The sequence below is a fragment of the Limanda limanda genome, chromosome 1 (assembly GCF_963576545.1).
Source record: "Limanda limanda chromosome 1, fLimLim1.1, whole genome shotgun sequence".
Taxonomy (NCBI): domain Eukaryota; kingdom Metazoa; phylum Chordata; class Actinopteri; order Pleuronectiformes; family Pleuronectidae; genus Limanda; species Limanda limanda.
The window spans coordinates 30,728,683-30,746,065 of NC_083636.1; positions in this window are offsets into that span (position 1 = coordinate 30,728,683).

Sequence of the window (17,383 nt, forward strand, 5' to 3'; positions counted from 1 at the left end):
TTACTGACATTTCTCCCTGTAGCAGATGAAGCTGTGATTCTTGTGACAGGCGTCGTCGTTCCACTTGCCCGTCACCAGGGGGCCGTGACTCATTGCCACACAGTGTTCCTGTTCAGAGAGTTAAAAGATGAATGGAATCTCATTTTTAATCCTGATTTCACAGCATGGTCCACCTGCTCTGCTCCACATATCATAGAAATAAACCATGTTATCAAAGTATCCTCACCGTTCCTCCTGCATTGTTGGGCTCCTTGTCATTCCAGTTGGTGTAGAGCACTGGGCTGACCCCGTCGCTCCAGGCGTACTGGTTCTCTTCCAAGAGATCGGACAGGCCGATCCACGTGGGGAGCTTCAGGTCCCTCAGGTAACTGGACACAAAGTCTACAGGAGACGATTAAACTATTTAAACAATCTGAGCTGGACTCATTCATTCATTGAGAGAGTAGTTCCCTGCTGTACTCACCATTCTCATACTGGTCATCAATAACCGCCAGCTCTCCGCCTTGGTCTTTGCACCAGCTCCGAGCGAAGGACCAGTTGCCTTTAAGGTCGTTTCCTTTGAACATGAAGCACTTGTCCTTGAAACGCATCCAACCTGAGGAGAGTGAGGGAGGAAAGTAGATGGGCGACATATTTAAAGGTACTTCCAGCTTACAACACTTATGTCTTGACTCTGTACACATATGTTGTGTATGTGAAATCAATAACAGACAAATGATTTGCATCTGCTCATCACTGCGAGGTGGGCAATGAAGATAAAGGCTTACTTTACAGTCTGTCATTTTATTTATAAAAAATATACATAAAAAAATCCAACAACATCATCCCGAAGTGTTCCTGATTATTGATTCGAATGATTGATTATTAGATTTTATCTCTTATATTGTCTCAGTAGCAGCTGGGAACTTTAGTTTTTAGCAAACACTAATCAAACAGGAGTTAATTGTGTGTTTAGTGGGGACCTGTTTTCTGCAGCGGATTAATACGTGACACAGTGACGCTCTATGGCTCAGAGAGATAAACTGCATCGGGCCTTGGTGAATCAGACAATACCTTAGTTAGTGAATTCATTCAGCTTTGGTCTTTTCATGGTATTTACTGACAATAAGAATAGATTATATCGAGTATGCATATTGTAATGGCATGTATTTCCCGTCTGTTTGATCATGATTGAATGACGATGTAACCTTTATCATACTGCATCTTTTACTCTTGAATGTGTATTGACTTGATTACCATAGCCACTGTAACCATAATTTCCTCTAGACAATGTATCTTTGATCCTGCCTTTCCTGCAGAAACTGAATGTTTATTGGCCTGATTACCATAGCCACTGTAACCTGATTTTCTCTAGACACAGCCCTTTACTACTGAATGCATATTGGCCTGCTAGATTGTTGTATTCATGTGATCAAACAATCTCAACCTTTCCTGTTTAACACACCCCCTCCAGCATGGGAGTGGTTAGCCAGTGTATAAAGAACTGAAATGTCTTCTATCTGGGTGCATTACTACAACTAAACCCTGTGGTGTGCACCATGCTCGAGCATTAAAGGTGACGATGCTGTAAGAGTTTTTGAGACTCGTTTCATCGTTGGTAGTGGGATTGTAGAAATTGCCACAACATTTGGGGGCTCGTCCGGGATCCTAACTCATTCACGCTTCAAACCACTTTCAAGACCAAGTTTGAATCTGCGCGCAGTTGGTGAGGGATTGTTAGTGGCCCAAGAACCAGAAGTCTACCTCTCCTGAAGGGCAAGTTGTAATCAACTCCCAGGGTGAGAAGAGGCTGCTTGTGAGATTTTGGAATGAAGATTGTTTGATACGGATTTAAAAAATTTTTCCAACGGAGATACAGTATTGAAGAACCAACAAACTGACGTCTGAGATGCAGTGACATTACTTAGGAGTGACGACCGATTGACAAAGGAATTAATGAGTATAATGTCAATTAATGTCATCTGATCTCTGTGCTGGTAAGTGAGTGACTGCAAATTTATTGAAATGGGGAAATTTGATAGCAAACCTTTGACTGAAGTGTGTGATCTAATGGGATGTGCAAAATTTAAGTGTGTGAAACATGATGATGACTCCTGTAAACAGCTTCTGGTGTGGGTAGGAAAGTTTGCATTTTCTGAGAATGGTAGTTTTAGTATAAATCGAATACAGGCGCTACAAGATGAATTGGGTAAAATATGACAAAATGAAGGGTAAAACAAAAATAAATTAGATAGCATTGATGATGTGTGACTAAAAAAAAAAAAAAAAGGGAAAAGAAACTGACAACAAAATAGTGGACAGGGGGGCAAGAGGGAGGGAATGGGAAACTAATGATTGTCTTCAGCTCTCACATTCACACAGAACTGGATCTCCTTCCTGCCTCAGCCGCTCATCAAAGCCACCTGAACCAACAGCCTGCTATCTCATGCCGAGACATCCAAGGACAGTCTGCCTCAACAGGACGAACCACATCACGCGCAGCATCCGCTCCAACCCCATATCACCAAAATTTGGATGAGGCCGCTGCAACCATCGCGGCACAACACAGACTCAGCCCCATCTCCACAACAACAAGAGCACGCGACGTCCACAAGCTTCCAATGACTGAGGTGCAAAATCCAAGAGCAGACGCCGATGCAGTGATGTATGTCTACAGAGCCTGGACAGCGGAGGAGATGGGCTGAATTTCCAGTGAACTGTCAGACAAAGCGACACAACGAGGGCCTGCAGTTGTTAAAGTACTTGCCCACATTGTACAAAGGCAGAATTTGAGACAAATCAGAAGTGTCTTGCTCCACAGCATGAAACTAAAATGGGGCAGAGTATAAGGAGACTTGCCAGAGACAGACATGTGCTATGACTGGAGAACAAATGCTGTTCGCGGACATGTGGAGAGACTCTATGAGAACAGCCTGCTGAAAAGGTGGTCAGATTGATTAAAGTCTTCAAAGAAAAACGCTGAATGTTGCCACCAGAAGAACCTGACAACTCTGCGAGAGACTGTACCAGAACAAGGCTGAAAAGGGGATCCACTGGACTTATTTTTCACGTATCCCAGAGAATGCACAGAGGATGATGCATGGCTTGCGGCAGAGGCAGGAGAGAATCCAGATTCAGGTGAAAGCACCCCAAACACTACTCACACACATACAAACATTAGATAGAAGTGTTTTTAACATGACAAAAGCCAAGTGGATCTGAAGTTTTACCTGAAATAACTCTACAGGTAACAGGCAAAATATCACATTTCTGGTGGATTCTGGGGCCATAAAACAAATCATCTTCTAAATTGGGTGGTATATATATATTTTCACTGATGGGGCACCAGGCACCACAATTAAATAAACATATACCACACCACTGTCTGTTTCCAAAACAGATGGGGATTTTTAAAGTCCTGTTGACTTGTAAATTTGTTTAGCGAGACATCAAATGCGTGTCTTAGGCTTGATTTTTGCATTGTAAACAGGAAGGGGTTAAAGTCACCAGAACATGAGATATCCCAAGTGAATATGTACAACCACATTATGGTCAGCCACTTTACATATACCAATGGGACCTGTTACCCTCTGGGCACAGGAACATAACTTCAGATCTGCTTGAAATAGCACACACACACACGGCGTCATGCAGACATCTGATTTACAGTGAACAGCCAAAGTTAGTTAAGGACCAGACACAGAGTAAAAAAAAAAAAAAAAAAAACTGGTTTTAGGAAGATGAAGAAAGTGATTATGTATATTACGATAATACATTGTACGCATTGACTGTTGTGTAGACCCCCACAATAGCCAAATTCTTTAATATACTTAACTCATCACCACATGTGTCTCTAGCTAAAACAAATAATGTGCAGTAGAAAATTTGGCACCCATGGTCACTTAAGTGTTCACTATATTGTATATGGGAGGATAGGGGAGAAGCAATTCAATATGCATCCCAAATGCAAACATAGAGATGCGCATTTCAGAGCACTTTTCTGGGGGAAATCGAATTGTGTATTTAGAACAAACTGCTAAATTTAAAACATAAGGTTTGGAGTTAACCATTGACTCTTCAGAGTTAAAAGAAGTGCAACAAATTTATGGGCTAATGATAAATATGATCTGGGATTATTTAAAACTGAACCTCTCATTGTGACACCAAGGAGCACAAACCATTAATGTCAAAACACAACATCCACTCAAAACAGAAGCTGTAGCAGGGATAATACCAGTATTTAAAACCTGGTAAAAAACCGGAGTCATCATTCCATGTGCACACTCACCAGTAAGAATGCCTACTAAATTAAAAAAAAAAAAAAAAAAAGAGAGAATAATATCCACCAGAAAGCACGTGGTTTTTGTTTATTTGGAATTGTTGATTTGGCTGATGCATTGTTTTCAATGTCCCAGTTCATCCACGCTCTCAGTATTGGTTTGTTTTCACAATTCTGGGCAAATCATATATGTTCAGACATATGTCCCAAGGTTTTGTGGAATCCCCCGCAGTCAGGTCACGGGTACTGAGGCACGTAAGCGCGCTGATACGAATGTTGATGATTCGATGATTTGTTCACCAACAACACAGGCCTTTAAAGTCGACATAGTAGCATGCTAAAATATCTTGCAGACCAGGGCCACAAGGCCAGCCTGGCTAAGCTGCAATTTGTCCAGAAAAATGGAACTTTCCTAGGAGACGAAATTTCTAACAGCGGTAAAACTGAGCTCAAACGAGTGGAAGCCATCCTCAAGATTCCAACACCGCGTACTAAAACAATTAATGTATCTATAAACAGTGGATCTGTGATTATGCATCCCGGAGGCTCCACTCCTGTATGTTATGCCTTGGCCAACGACTAACACCGACAGACAACCTGACGTGGACGACAGACGCTAACACAGCATTTGCTACAACTGACTGACTTTCAGACCTACACTGGGACTAGCAGATCAAAACAGATCATTTACACAGACTGTAAACGAGACAGGGGGTTTCATGACAACAGTATAGTCCAGTCAACGACCAGTGACGTATTTCTCCTCAAAAGAAATTAGACAGCTTGGCATTGGGTCAGCCTCTCTGTTTAAGAGCAGGAATGATATCAAGAGGTCAGATTGTTAATGCCATATTCTGTATCTTATATTCTGCTAGAGCAACAACCTAATTCTATTAAGAGACATTTTCTGTTTCAACAGGTAATGCTCAAGCAGACACAGCAAAGGAAGCGGCAAACTAACCAACATACTGTAAATGTCATAATTGATTGATACTTTTTTCCTTTCTCTCACAGATTTAGCAGAAGCACAGAGCCATGCTACAACATAGAGAAAGCAGCCTGTGAAAGGGCTGAATGTACATGTCTTAACAATGTATGTCATATGAGGACGGCCGTCAATGTCTGTTTTAAATGTTTATATGTTGTTTTTCGTTTGTTTTTTTTTTTTTTATTGAAATTGTGGGGTTTCACAAATTACTCCTTCACGTTTATTTCAAAATGTTAACATTTTCTGACAGGCAACACTACAGGAGGCCAGGACAAACAAGCCCCTGGCCCAACCGTTTGAACACTTTCAAATTGGTTTCATTGATCTAACACAATGTGAAGGAAAGGAATATTGTCATGTGGCTGTTGACATGTTTTCCCTACAGATAAGCAGATGCCTCTGCAGTGGCAAAGGTGTTAGTGCGAGAAAACATTCACCCTGGGAATCCCACATGAAATCAACAAGGGTCGGAGCAGTTGAAGAGAACATTGGAACTATTAAAACAAACTGGTCAAGCGCTGTGGAAGGGCCAGAACAGGTATGTACTATCTGTACATAACCAAAATGTTGAGCCTTATACACACAGGTAAATGCAGCAAATCCCGCAACCAGCAGAGGGCCAGTTGCATAGCCGGCCCCATCGGGTGTTTCTAACCACACCTTCAGCGGTTGGTGTGAAGGAAGAGGAGAAATTACCAGGACCAACTCATCATAACTGACCCGACAGTGAAATGGACATCATTTATTTTTTTCTTTAAAACTGACTGTGGAAATATCCAAGGAGCAGGAGTGTGGATAGCCCCGTGGAAAACTCAAACCAAATAATGTTCTTAGGATTTAATGTACGTAATTATTCAAAGCCCATATTTTCAGCTAAATTCTCAGCCCGCTACTGTTCAGTCACTTGGCCTCCTCTGCGAGTGCATCCTCTGTCAATGTTTTTCTTTATGTGTACAGGATCCTAGCCACATAATTATAGCAAATATTACTTATTGTAATCAAACAAAGACTTTTTATTTTAACCGACAGTCTGCACTGCCAGAAAAAGTGTTTTAAGTCTGTGGGGAACAGGCTTACAGCTGTTTTCCAAGAGAATTCCAGTCATTTTTAGTACCCCTAATCAGGGAAGTATCTGCTAACATTACTCCACCCTAATATGGGGTGTTTACTGAACCACGGATAAATGATCTGCATGAAATGCACGGTTGGGACCTTTTTCGAATATGTTTAGCCCCTGTCATCCATGGGTACATCGTTTTTGTTTCGAAAATAGCACATAACTGAAGTAACCCAGACAGAGTGGGACTTCCCCAACCTTATAAAGCATCGTTGATCCAATTCTGATCAAAAGGGCCGATTGTAATGGCATGTATTTCCCGTCTGTTTGATCATGATTGAATGACGATGTAACCTTTATCATGCTGCATCTTTTACTCTTGAATGTGTATTGACCAAATCCAACAACATCATCCCGAAGTGTTCCTGATTATTGATTCGAATGATTGATTATTAGATTTTATCTCTTATATTGTCTCAGTAGCAGCTGGGAACTTTAGTTTATAGCAAACACTAATCAAACAGGAGTTAATTGTGTGTTTAGTGGGGACCTGTTTTCTGCAGCGGATTAATACGTGACACAGTGACGCTCTATGGCTCAGAGGGATAAACTGCATCGGGCCTTGGTGAATCAGACAATACCTTAGTTAGTGAATTCATTCAGCTTTGGTCTTTTCATGGTATTTACTGACAATAAGAATAGATTATATCGAGTATGCATATTGTAATGGCATGTATTTCCCGTCTGTTTGATCATGATTGAATGACGATGTAACCTTTATCATACTGCATCTTTTACTCTTGAATGTGTATTGACTTGATTACCATAGCCACTGTAACCATAATTTCCTCTAGACAATGTATCTTTGATCCTGCCTTTCCTGCAGAAACTGAATGTTTATTGGCCTGATTACCATAGCCACTGTAACCTGATTTTCTCTAGACACAGCCCTTTACTACTGAATGCATATTGGCCTGCTAGATTGTTGTATTCATGTGATCAAACAATCTCAACCTTTCCTGTTTAACACACCCCCTCCAGCATGGGAGTGGTTAGCCAGTGTATAAAGAACTGAAATGTCTTCTATCTGGGTGCATTACTACAACTAAACCCTGTGGTGTGCACCATGCTCGAGCATTAAAGGTGACGATGCTGTAAGAGTTTTTGAGACTCGTTTCTTCGTTGGTAGTGGGATTGTAGAAATTGCCACAACAATATCTATACATTTAACCTGTGTGTTTTATTTATGAAATATATACTTTTGTGTGTTTTATGTCTCTATTTAAGATGTTTATGTTACCTTCAGGGCAGTTGCCCTCCCAGGGCTGTGTGGGTGGAGGAGGGGTGTGGTTCTCTCCGGGGAGCTTCTTGCAGACGTAACCTGCCGCGGCCCGACCACAGTTGGCATCGTTCCATCCACCTTGACAAACCAGAACTCAGTGTAAATATCCAGCGGGGGGGGGGGGGGGGGGGGGAGGGGCACGTTAGGTAAACACGCACAGTACAAAAACAGATGATTTTCAGATTATTTTAGAAATTTCAGTACCCTGATGTCTGTTCATATTGACACACTGCTCCTCCCCGTTGGCGTTGTTGGGCTCACCCGAGGCCCAGTGAGTGTACGTCACAGGGGAGAGGTCCATCCAGCTGTGAGGATAAAACACACACATCTTGGCATTGACCTTTTGTATCGACAACACAAAAATATACATAGTTTCTGGAGCAGATCTTGCTTTATAATGGTATATAATCATACAGTTTGAATTAAAAACCCTCCCTAGAGGAAATGAATGTTAATAACAAAGGACTCTCTGCACTTTAATGTGACACAGTTCATCAAAATGTGTTGTGGGTCTAAATGACTTTTCATTATTCACTATAGAGCATCTACAGAATGTCTCTAACGTCACACCTTCACCACAGTCCACATGTTCAAATCTGAGCTGTATGATGCAGAAAAAACTAGAGTTGCCCTCAGTACAGCACAAACTTCAGCTAAGGCCAGAGAATCCATTCAAATGAACACAAGCCTTATAGCTAAGATCACATCATAGTAGCAAATAGAGCTAGAAACCTATAACAACACCGTCCTCTAACTGGGAAAACAAAGAGAGGCTGAAAAAACCTTCTCCTCAAAAAAAACACTTTCCACGATGTCAAAGTAAAAGGGAAAGAATTCCTGGAGCCACACCAACATTTAATGGGTTCTTCCCTGAGCCACACCACATCCTTCCACTCAGATTTGTGGTTGCTCACTAACAGACAAAGAGCTGCAGATGAAAATAAAACCTCCTTTGACGCAACTACAAATTCCCTTTAATTTGACCCAAACTGAATTCCGACCACTTGTACATACAGGTACTGTCCGTTCGCAATGCCGATCATCCTCAATCCGATCCAGGCTGCAGTGACTTGTCCTGTCCCCACCTGGAAAAAAAACATGCAACATATTCAACATATCCAACATTCTACTGTGCATTTGCAGTGTAGAAGTTGTAAAATAAACAAAATGAATACCATGGTGTTGACGTAGGCCTGTTCCTCTTTGCTGTGGATGGAGACGAGTGAGGCCTTCTCATGGTAGCAGCGCATGATGGCCGTGTGGAAGTCCACCACGTCTGTGTCGTTGTAGTAGTAACAGATGTCGTTGTTCTTCCTCCAGCCAACGTTGGTTCCGCAATCGGGAGCTGAGAAATAAAGTGTATTAGAACTATATTATAAAATACATCTGGCCTTAGAATAACAGAAACATGACTTGGAGGGAAGAGTTTACCTGGGATTGGAGGGGGAGGCACAGGTGGCAGGATGGGGGTCCTTCCCTTAGTGATCCTGCATATCCAGTCCTGGTGAGCGTCGCAGTTGAGGTCGTTCCACCAGGAGAACGTCCCGTTGCTGCTGCTCACCATCTCCACACAGTCCTCGCGGTCCTCGTGGTTGTTGGGTTCCCCGTGGCCCCAGTTGGTGTGGGACAGAGGCGAGCCGTCACTCCAAGAATAACCTAGAAAGCAGTTTTCATTATTGGGATCCCTTTTAATGTTCAATGGAGGCCACATGGTTTTCATCGTACTACCGTACAAACCAGTAGCAAGTCAGATTTACCTTGAGCCTCAGTGTAGCCTCAAGTTCGACCTGTATCATTGTATCATTGATTAAAAGGCAAAAACCCCTGATGACGCTAAGACGCAAAAGGAAATTTATGACACATGACACACAGAGCTTCTCGTTCCAGCTTCTCCTTCCTCTTCTCCATCCTTATCACATCAAAGTAATTCTTATCTCATCAGTACATGTTACTAACTTGTTACGATTGTGGATCGCGCGTCAATAGGTCGCAATGGTGGATCCAGTTTGGTGGATTCTGTATCAGGCCGGCTGATCCCAGTGATAATGGAGGATCCTTTGTCGCGTTGGCATCGGATGGTGGTGGACCACGACCGAGGCGGCGGCTGATGAGGGATTCTAACTGGCGGCAGTGGACAATGACTGTGGACTATAGTGGATCCCATCCTGAGGCTGGATCGTGATCTTGCTGGCTGCTGACCAGAGACTATGATTACTGCAGGACTGCTTGACATATAGTATTAAGGTTATCCTTCAAAAATGTTTACCCTCATCGATGCTGCTAAAAAACTTTAATCCTGATGATGTTTTCCTACACTTGACATCTATTGCACTTCTGTCCGTCCTGGGAGAGGGATCCCTCACGTGTGGCTCTTAGTAGGTTTTTAGTAGTTTTTCCTTACTCTTGCTGAGGGTTAAGGACAGAGGATGTCACACCATGTTAAAGCCCTATGAGACGAATTGTAATTTGTGAATATGGGCTATACAAATAAAATTTGATTGATTGATTAAGCTTCCACCGGGGTTCATCCTATACAACACGCATCCTACCCACCTCCCTCTGTGGGGTTGTGCTTGAGGCCGATCCACTTGCTGCTGTCTTTGCTGTACAGAGACAGGAACTCCTCCTCCTCCTGGTTGTGGATGCTGACCAGATCAGCTCCTCTGGACACGCAGTCCTCGTGTGCGGCTCCCCAGCTCTTCTTCAGGGACCAGTCCACATTGTGGAAGAGCTGTACGCCAATAAATCAGTTAGTATAAACTAATCTCTGACCTCATGGACCCTGAAGAGATTTGGGTTTTTAGGTGTTTCATTTTCTGCTCGATTTACCCTGTAACAGTTCCTGAACTGAGGCAGGGCCGTCCAGCCCGTGGCACAGCCCTGCGCGGGAGGAGGAGTCGGGGGCTGGGTGGGTGGGGTGATGTCCGGCCTGGGTCTCTCACAGACGAAGGCGAACTTCTCAGAGCACTGCTTGTCATCCCAGAAACCACCAATCGGACCTGTTGTCATAGCGACACAGGTCCCATCCGCGCTATCTACAGATGGGGGAAAAAAAAGGGATATCAGGGTTTTTTTCCGCCGTGTTCCCCTTGTCCTGTTCTGGTTGTTGTTTGCTGTGTACCTGGCTGGTCTCTGTCCCAGTGAGTGAAGGAGAGAGGGGCGCCGTTGTCCCAGATGTAGTCCACCCCTCCAGATGTGCCTCCTTGAGCCCGCAGGCCCAGCCACCACATCCCCGTCTTTCCCGACAACGCCACGGTAAAATGCGCCTGCTCATAACTACAAGGGAAGAGTCAAATGTGTCAGTGTGATACAAAACAAAATCCAAAGTTGATTCATCATTCCTATCAAGTAAATCAATCAGATACATTATGATACCAGAATTGCTAGGATGATGAATCACACACGTGGAAATGTACGAGTCATAACACTTTGACATAAGATATAATGCAAATAATGTGTTCACACTGCTGATCACTGTTTATACTGTAAATAACAGCGGGGAAGAAAACCTCATAAACGAGACTGTACCAACACAGGTAAGGCACATGGAATGAGTATAAGTAGAAAAACTTAATTAAATAAGAAGAAATTACTGAATTAATTCAAGAGATGATGAAGGACAGTGGAGCAGGTGAATAAAAGTTTAAAAAAACAAACACAAATAGAAAATATATACTGCAATTACAGCCGTGTGGTTGTATGCCACCACCAACCTGTGCAGTTCCTTTTCAGATATATTATTTGTCAAGACTCATGAGGTCGCCATGACCTTTGACCTCCAAACTCTAGTCAGGTCATCCTGGTGAATGTTTGTTCCGGATGTAATGAAATTCCCTTTAGGTCTGAACGTAGGCCACAAAAATCAGTACCGACCAAATATGAAGAAATCATTCTTTTCAGGATGTCCGGCTTAAAGATCTTCACAAACAACTTAATCAGATAAAGAATAAATATTGTAAAAAGGAATTGAAGAGTTAATAAAGGACAAGAGGTGCAGGGGAACGAATGCCCCCCTTAAATAGAGGAAACAGGTAAAGGAAACCGTCTTTCAAGACAAATGTTGCAGAATACTGGTGGAGTGAAAGACATCTCTCCTGTTTGAACTGGTTCTTTTCAGACTCACATGTCTCCGATGTGCAGCAGGAAGCCGTCCTGCTCTGTGCAGAACACCTTAGCATCCGACCAGCTCTGGGGGGTCTCCTCCATCCAGTAGCAGGCATAGCCGTAAGCATCCCACCCCTGATATACGTATTAGAGTCATGAGCTTATTACAGCCCCCCCAACCCGTACACACACACAGCACAAATGTGTAAATCCGTTTATGTTTAAAAGTCACATCTAAAACATGTGGTACCTGAGGACATCCGTATTGGGTGGGCTTCACAGAGGGCAGGGGGTAATGGTCTTTGGGGGTTTTGCATATGTAGGTGTTGAGCTCCGAACAGGAGGCGTCGTTCCATCGTCCAGTCTGGAACAGAGAGAAAAGAAAGGACTTGACATTCACTGAACAGAATGAATAATATGGCTGAATTCTATCTGTAGTGTAAATCTCTCCCTCTCTCTCTTTCTCTCTCTCTCTCTTGAGTCTCACCTGGTGTAACATCTCAACACAGTTTTCGCTGAAGCCGCCGTGGTTGTTGGGTTGACCCGGAGCCCAGTAGGTGAAGGTGGCCATGTGCATGTCCGACCAGTGGAACATACCCGTCAAGAACAGGTCGTTCAAACCAGTCCACACATCATTGGTAGCTATGAAGAGGAAATTGTACATTTTGGGTCGTTATTAAGCACTTTTCTCATCTTATCTACACAGTGCTACACCCTTTACGTTACAGTCACATGACCGTCAGGGGCAATTCGTGGTTCAGTGTGTTGACCAGAGACACTTGAGCATGCGGACTGGAGAAGAAGGGGATCGAACACACTCTTAAGTAAGACCTAAACCTCTGGTTACAGCCATATTATTTGTAAAGATGGACATGCCTATTGTGTAAATAGATTTTTTAATTTGAACTGCTATATTTATTCATTTTAATTATTGTTTGGCCAGGCGTTGGCTGGGACTATATGGTTTAACACCCCGAGGTTCAGGTTCAGGTTTAGTTAATCTGTGTCAGAAAAGAAAGAGGCCGTGCTTTCATGGCAATTTTTCAACAATTCTCGCCTTTATTGTGTTTTTTCTGCGATACTTTCAGATATTTGGAACCATTGTTGTTCATGCTTCCAACTCTTTTCTTGTTTCATAAATAATTCAAGTGTAAACAGGCCTTGAAACCTTCACTTCTACCTAATCAACAGTCACACATGCTATAACATCATCTTCACATTCTCCTGGGTTTTCTCTCCGTACCCATGTACATGTAGCTCTCCAGCCAGGTCTGCTCGGTCATGGAGAGGATGGAGACGAGTTCAGCTCCCAGACTCCTGCAGGTGTCGCGGGCATCGTGCCACGTCTTTCTGTCTTCGAAAGGTTTGTAGCAGAAGTCTCCGAACTCATACCAGTCCGGCCCAGAGCACCTCAGCTCTGAAGAGGACAGAAGAGAAGGGAAAATATACGTCACACAAAACCTTTAAGTTTTATTTAAACATAGATTCATAGGGCTTGTTTTTAGGAAATACAACAATTCAAATGATTATAAATGCATGGAAACTCACCCCCATCTGCAAATACGTACGATACATCATAGTCTCCATCGAATCTGGAGAAAGTAAACTCATTAATGAAACCTTGCTGGTCTGTTGCAATAAATTACAAGAAAATGAATTAAGGATGAAGCTTAAGTTTGAGCCACGTACTGTCTGGAGGTGATGCCGTTCCTGGTGGAGCCGGGGTAGAGGTCCTGGCCAGCAGCTTTCAACAAAGTGCATTCTCCACCAATTTCGTCTAGTATCACTCCAGCGTGGATCGCTGCTGCACAGATGTTTGAGTCCTGTTGCATAGAATTATGTTATTAGGTAGGACTTAAACAAATGAGGACTGTGCAGCACAGATTTAATGGTCAGAAGGTCACCTACCCCACGATACACAGAAGTGCCATAGACTCTGTAATTTGCCTTGGCACAGCCTGCTGGACAGTGGACACTGATGGAGACAAGATTTTATAATCAATAGAAATATCTCATAAATATCATTATAATACAAACAGATTAGAAGTGTCACATCAGTACATGTGTATAAATATTACTTCAGGTTTCACTTACGTCATTCGATCGTTGGCAAGGTTGAAGTTGGGCTTTGTGACGCATGCAATCGCATCTGTTGGACCACAAAGTCTTTCAGTGTTAATATATGAAAGCACAGGACAGTATCACATATTGTTTTCACAATTTTGCTTGTAAGAACAAGTGTAGTTTTTTTCTCACAGTCTGGGGTGCATCCCAGGATATCGAATCGAAGGCCCGCCTCTCCGCTAAAGTCCAGCGGGAGGATACGGACGTACTGGGCTACCACAGGTGAACCCAGTAGCTGAGTGTCGGGGGTGTTTCTGTCTGTTGAACCTGGGAGAAACTAGAAAGGAAGGAAATCCAGAATCACCACCTGTTTTCTTCCTTAACTGTTTGGCTGATAAAGCAACACCATGTGACTTTTACTGAGCAACAGCGCCCTCTGCTGCCACACACGGTGACTCATTCTGCTGGGCTCTGGTTCAGAGCGATCAAGTGGCTTTCAATCCTATCAACAGCTTCCTGAATCAAAGAGCTGCTGCTGAGATAAATACAGCAAATTCTGTGTAGAATTATTCATATTTTAAAAGTTTCCTGGCTGAGTTAATGCAGATTTTGAATGACTTCTGAGCTGATCTACAGTTCAGCATCACTCTTGAAATTGCTGGGCTTGATTCTTCCCTTCTCACATGAGGTCGTACCCACTCAACAAAGTTACATGAAGCTAAAAAAAGAGGTTCAGGGTGAGGAGTGGGAATGAAAGTGGCACAATTCTCTTTATTCCAAGTCAGTGAAGCATCAGACTCATTTTGAAGGTGCCATCTTCAACCTCAGCCCCTGGCAATACTCAAACAGCGTTACTCTCTGTTTACTCACCCGCCCGTCGCCTGTGTAATCAGTCCAGGTTGCTCCGTCCATACTGTGCTGGATCTTGAATTTAGTGAGCCAGTGGTCATTTTGAGGACAACCCTGGATCACTATCCCTGTCACCTTTCTGGCCTGGCCCAGGTCCGCCTGGATCCAGCTGGAAGTTGCTGGAGACATTAGAGTTAGAGTTAGATTGACTTGATGACACCAGTTTGTCATATATTCTGACTTAAGCTGAACTTCAACAGAAATAAAGAAGGTATTTGGGGCCAAAAAGCAAAACAGTACTTTATACGTGTTGGTACGTACGGTTTCCTGAAGGCATCCAGCAGGAGTTCCCATTCAAACGGGCTTTGTTGGGAGTGAAAGCCCCAGTGTAGGAGGAAGCAGAGAGCTGGGAGTCTGTGATGTTTCCATCCTCGACACCCAGGCCGTGAAGACACACTGGGAGCAGCCAGATCACAGCACGTTAGAGGATGTGACTGATGATGAAGGACATCTCTACAGGACAAGAACACGAAGAGGAGCCTACCTTTTTGTTCACAGCTGTAGACGATCTCAATATATTTGGAAACGGCAGGGCAGGGGTCCTCCTCCGTGTGGGCGTACACGAAGCAGAAGGGTCGGTTGTCACATGACTTCCTTACGATCGGGAGGACACCTTCCACTGTGCAACTTTCTGCACAGACAGACGTCATCGTTTGGTGAAGCAAATAACAGCAGAGGAGATTTATCATGATTTATATGAAGCAGTTACCAGTCAAAACTTATTGTAAGTCGCTTTGGATAAAAGTGTCATCTAAATGAAATGTAATAATAATGTAATAATAAAAAGGCAATGACACACACTGACAGCTGGCATTTTAATGATCCCTCTAAACTTTTTGGATTTTTAGCAACTAACGACTTATAGTTCTGTTGTTCTGCTTCTTCTTCAGAATCTTCACAGGCCCACTGTCCCACAACAGATCCAATTCAAAGTAAAAATCCCAACATGACCAGGCCCCCTACTTCCTCACTGACATGTTCCAGCACCACACTCCTCCCTTAACCCTCCGCTCCTCTGAGGTCAACCTCCTCTCACCTCCACTCAGCACGGAGCACCAGAGCCTTTTCTGGCCCCTCCCTCTGGAACTCTCTTCCCAAACAAATCAGAGACTGCACTTAACCGTCCGAGCCGTGTGGATTTTATATTTATAGTTTTTCGCTTTTATCTGCTCTCTGTTCTTTAATCCTATGTTTAGTTCCTTTCGCTACAGCACCTGTTGATCCGCCCAGATGTGGACAGATGTCATCACTCTTCCGACCGTAGAAGGCAGACTGGATGTTGATGACACTTTCTTCTGGACAGTGAAGGACGGCGGAGGAGTCCTGGCACACCAGTGCTGTCATGAAACCTGTAGCAGCAAGACGTTACCCATCTTGTGAACCGAATATAACTGATCATAATCACATTTAAAAGTAATAACAGTGAGGTATCAATACCATCATGGGGTGGAGGAGGCTCGGGCAGGTTTCCTGACAAAAAAAAACATCAGTATGGTTTTAAAAAGATTTATCAATTTTATTGTCTTAGTTTTCAATTTGCACAAGTGGCAACATTCCGAGCCACACATCTCACCTCTCCGCTTGCAGATGTATCCTCTGTTGGTATCACAGTTGTCATCATTCCAGTAGCCACTGTTAATATATATAGAAAGGCAGTCTTCCCCATAGTAGTCATCTGGGTTACCTGTGAAGGAAGACAAGAAGGAGGAAGAGAATCTAGTGTTGGTCTTCCTCAAACCCCTCTCTCCAACTCCAACTCTTTTCAATCCCCCTTTCTCGTCTAATAACAGAAGGGGAACGAGATTTCTCCGTTGCTGCCCTCAAGGTCTGAAACAGTCCCACTTCAGACTCTTATTTTTAATTCAGCTTCTGTTAATGTCTTTTTATATCTCTCTCTTTCTTTAACAATGTGTGAGAGGTCATTTTTGAACATTTTCATTGAATTCTACAAGAATATTCCTTGGATCCTGATAAAAAATAGTTTGATTGGTGCAGATCCACATAAATATCTGGATTTAGCCAAGTTGAATGTGGTTTAATAAGGGGCCTGTGGTGGAGGTATGTGTTCTACTGACCTTCTAGTGTCTGGATGAACTATCACAGATATTATGTGAGATATATTTGTGTTGAATATTCACCTGCGCCCCAGCGAATGTATCTGAAAGGAGAGCCGTCCATCCACTCCCAGCCGCCCTCAGTGATGGAGTCATGGCCGCCCATCCACAGTGAGATCCCTGTGGGACTCGTCTGGATCACCCCTGGGAGGAACCAACAGAAATACGAATTAGATATATTCACTTTATCTATCTATCTATCTATCTATCCATCTATCCATCTATCCATTTATCCATCTATCCATCTATCTATCTATCTATCTATCTATCTATCTATCTATCTATCTATCTATCTATCTATCTATCTATCTATCTATCTATCTATCTATCTATCTATCTATCTATCTATCTATCTATCTATCTATCTATCTATCTATCTATCTATCTATCTATCTATCTATCTATCTATCTATCTATCTATCTATCTATCTATCTATCTATCTATCTATTTTTCTATCTATGTTACCTGTGATGTACACTACTTGTGCATGAGCAACCCAAACAGGGTCTGATCATGAGATTTGATTTCCTGAAGAAACCATAACAT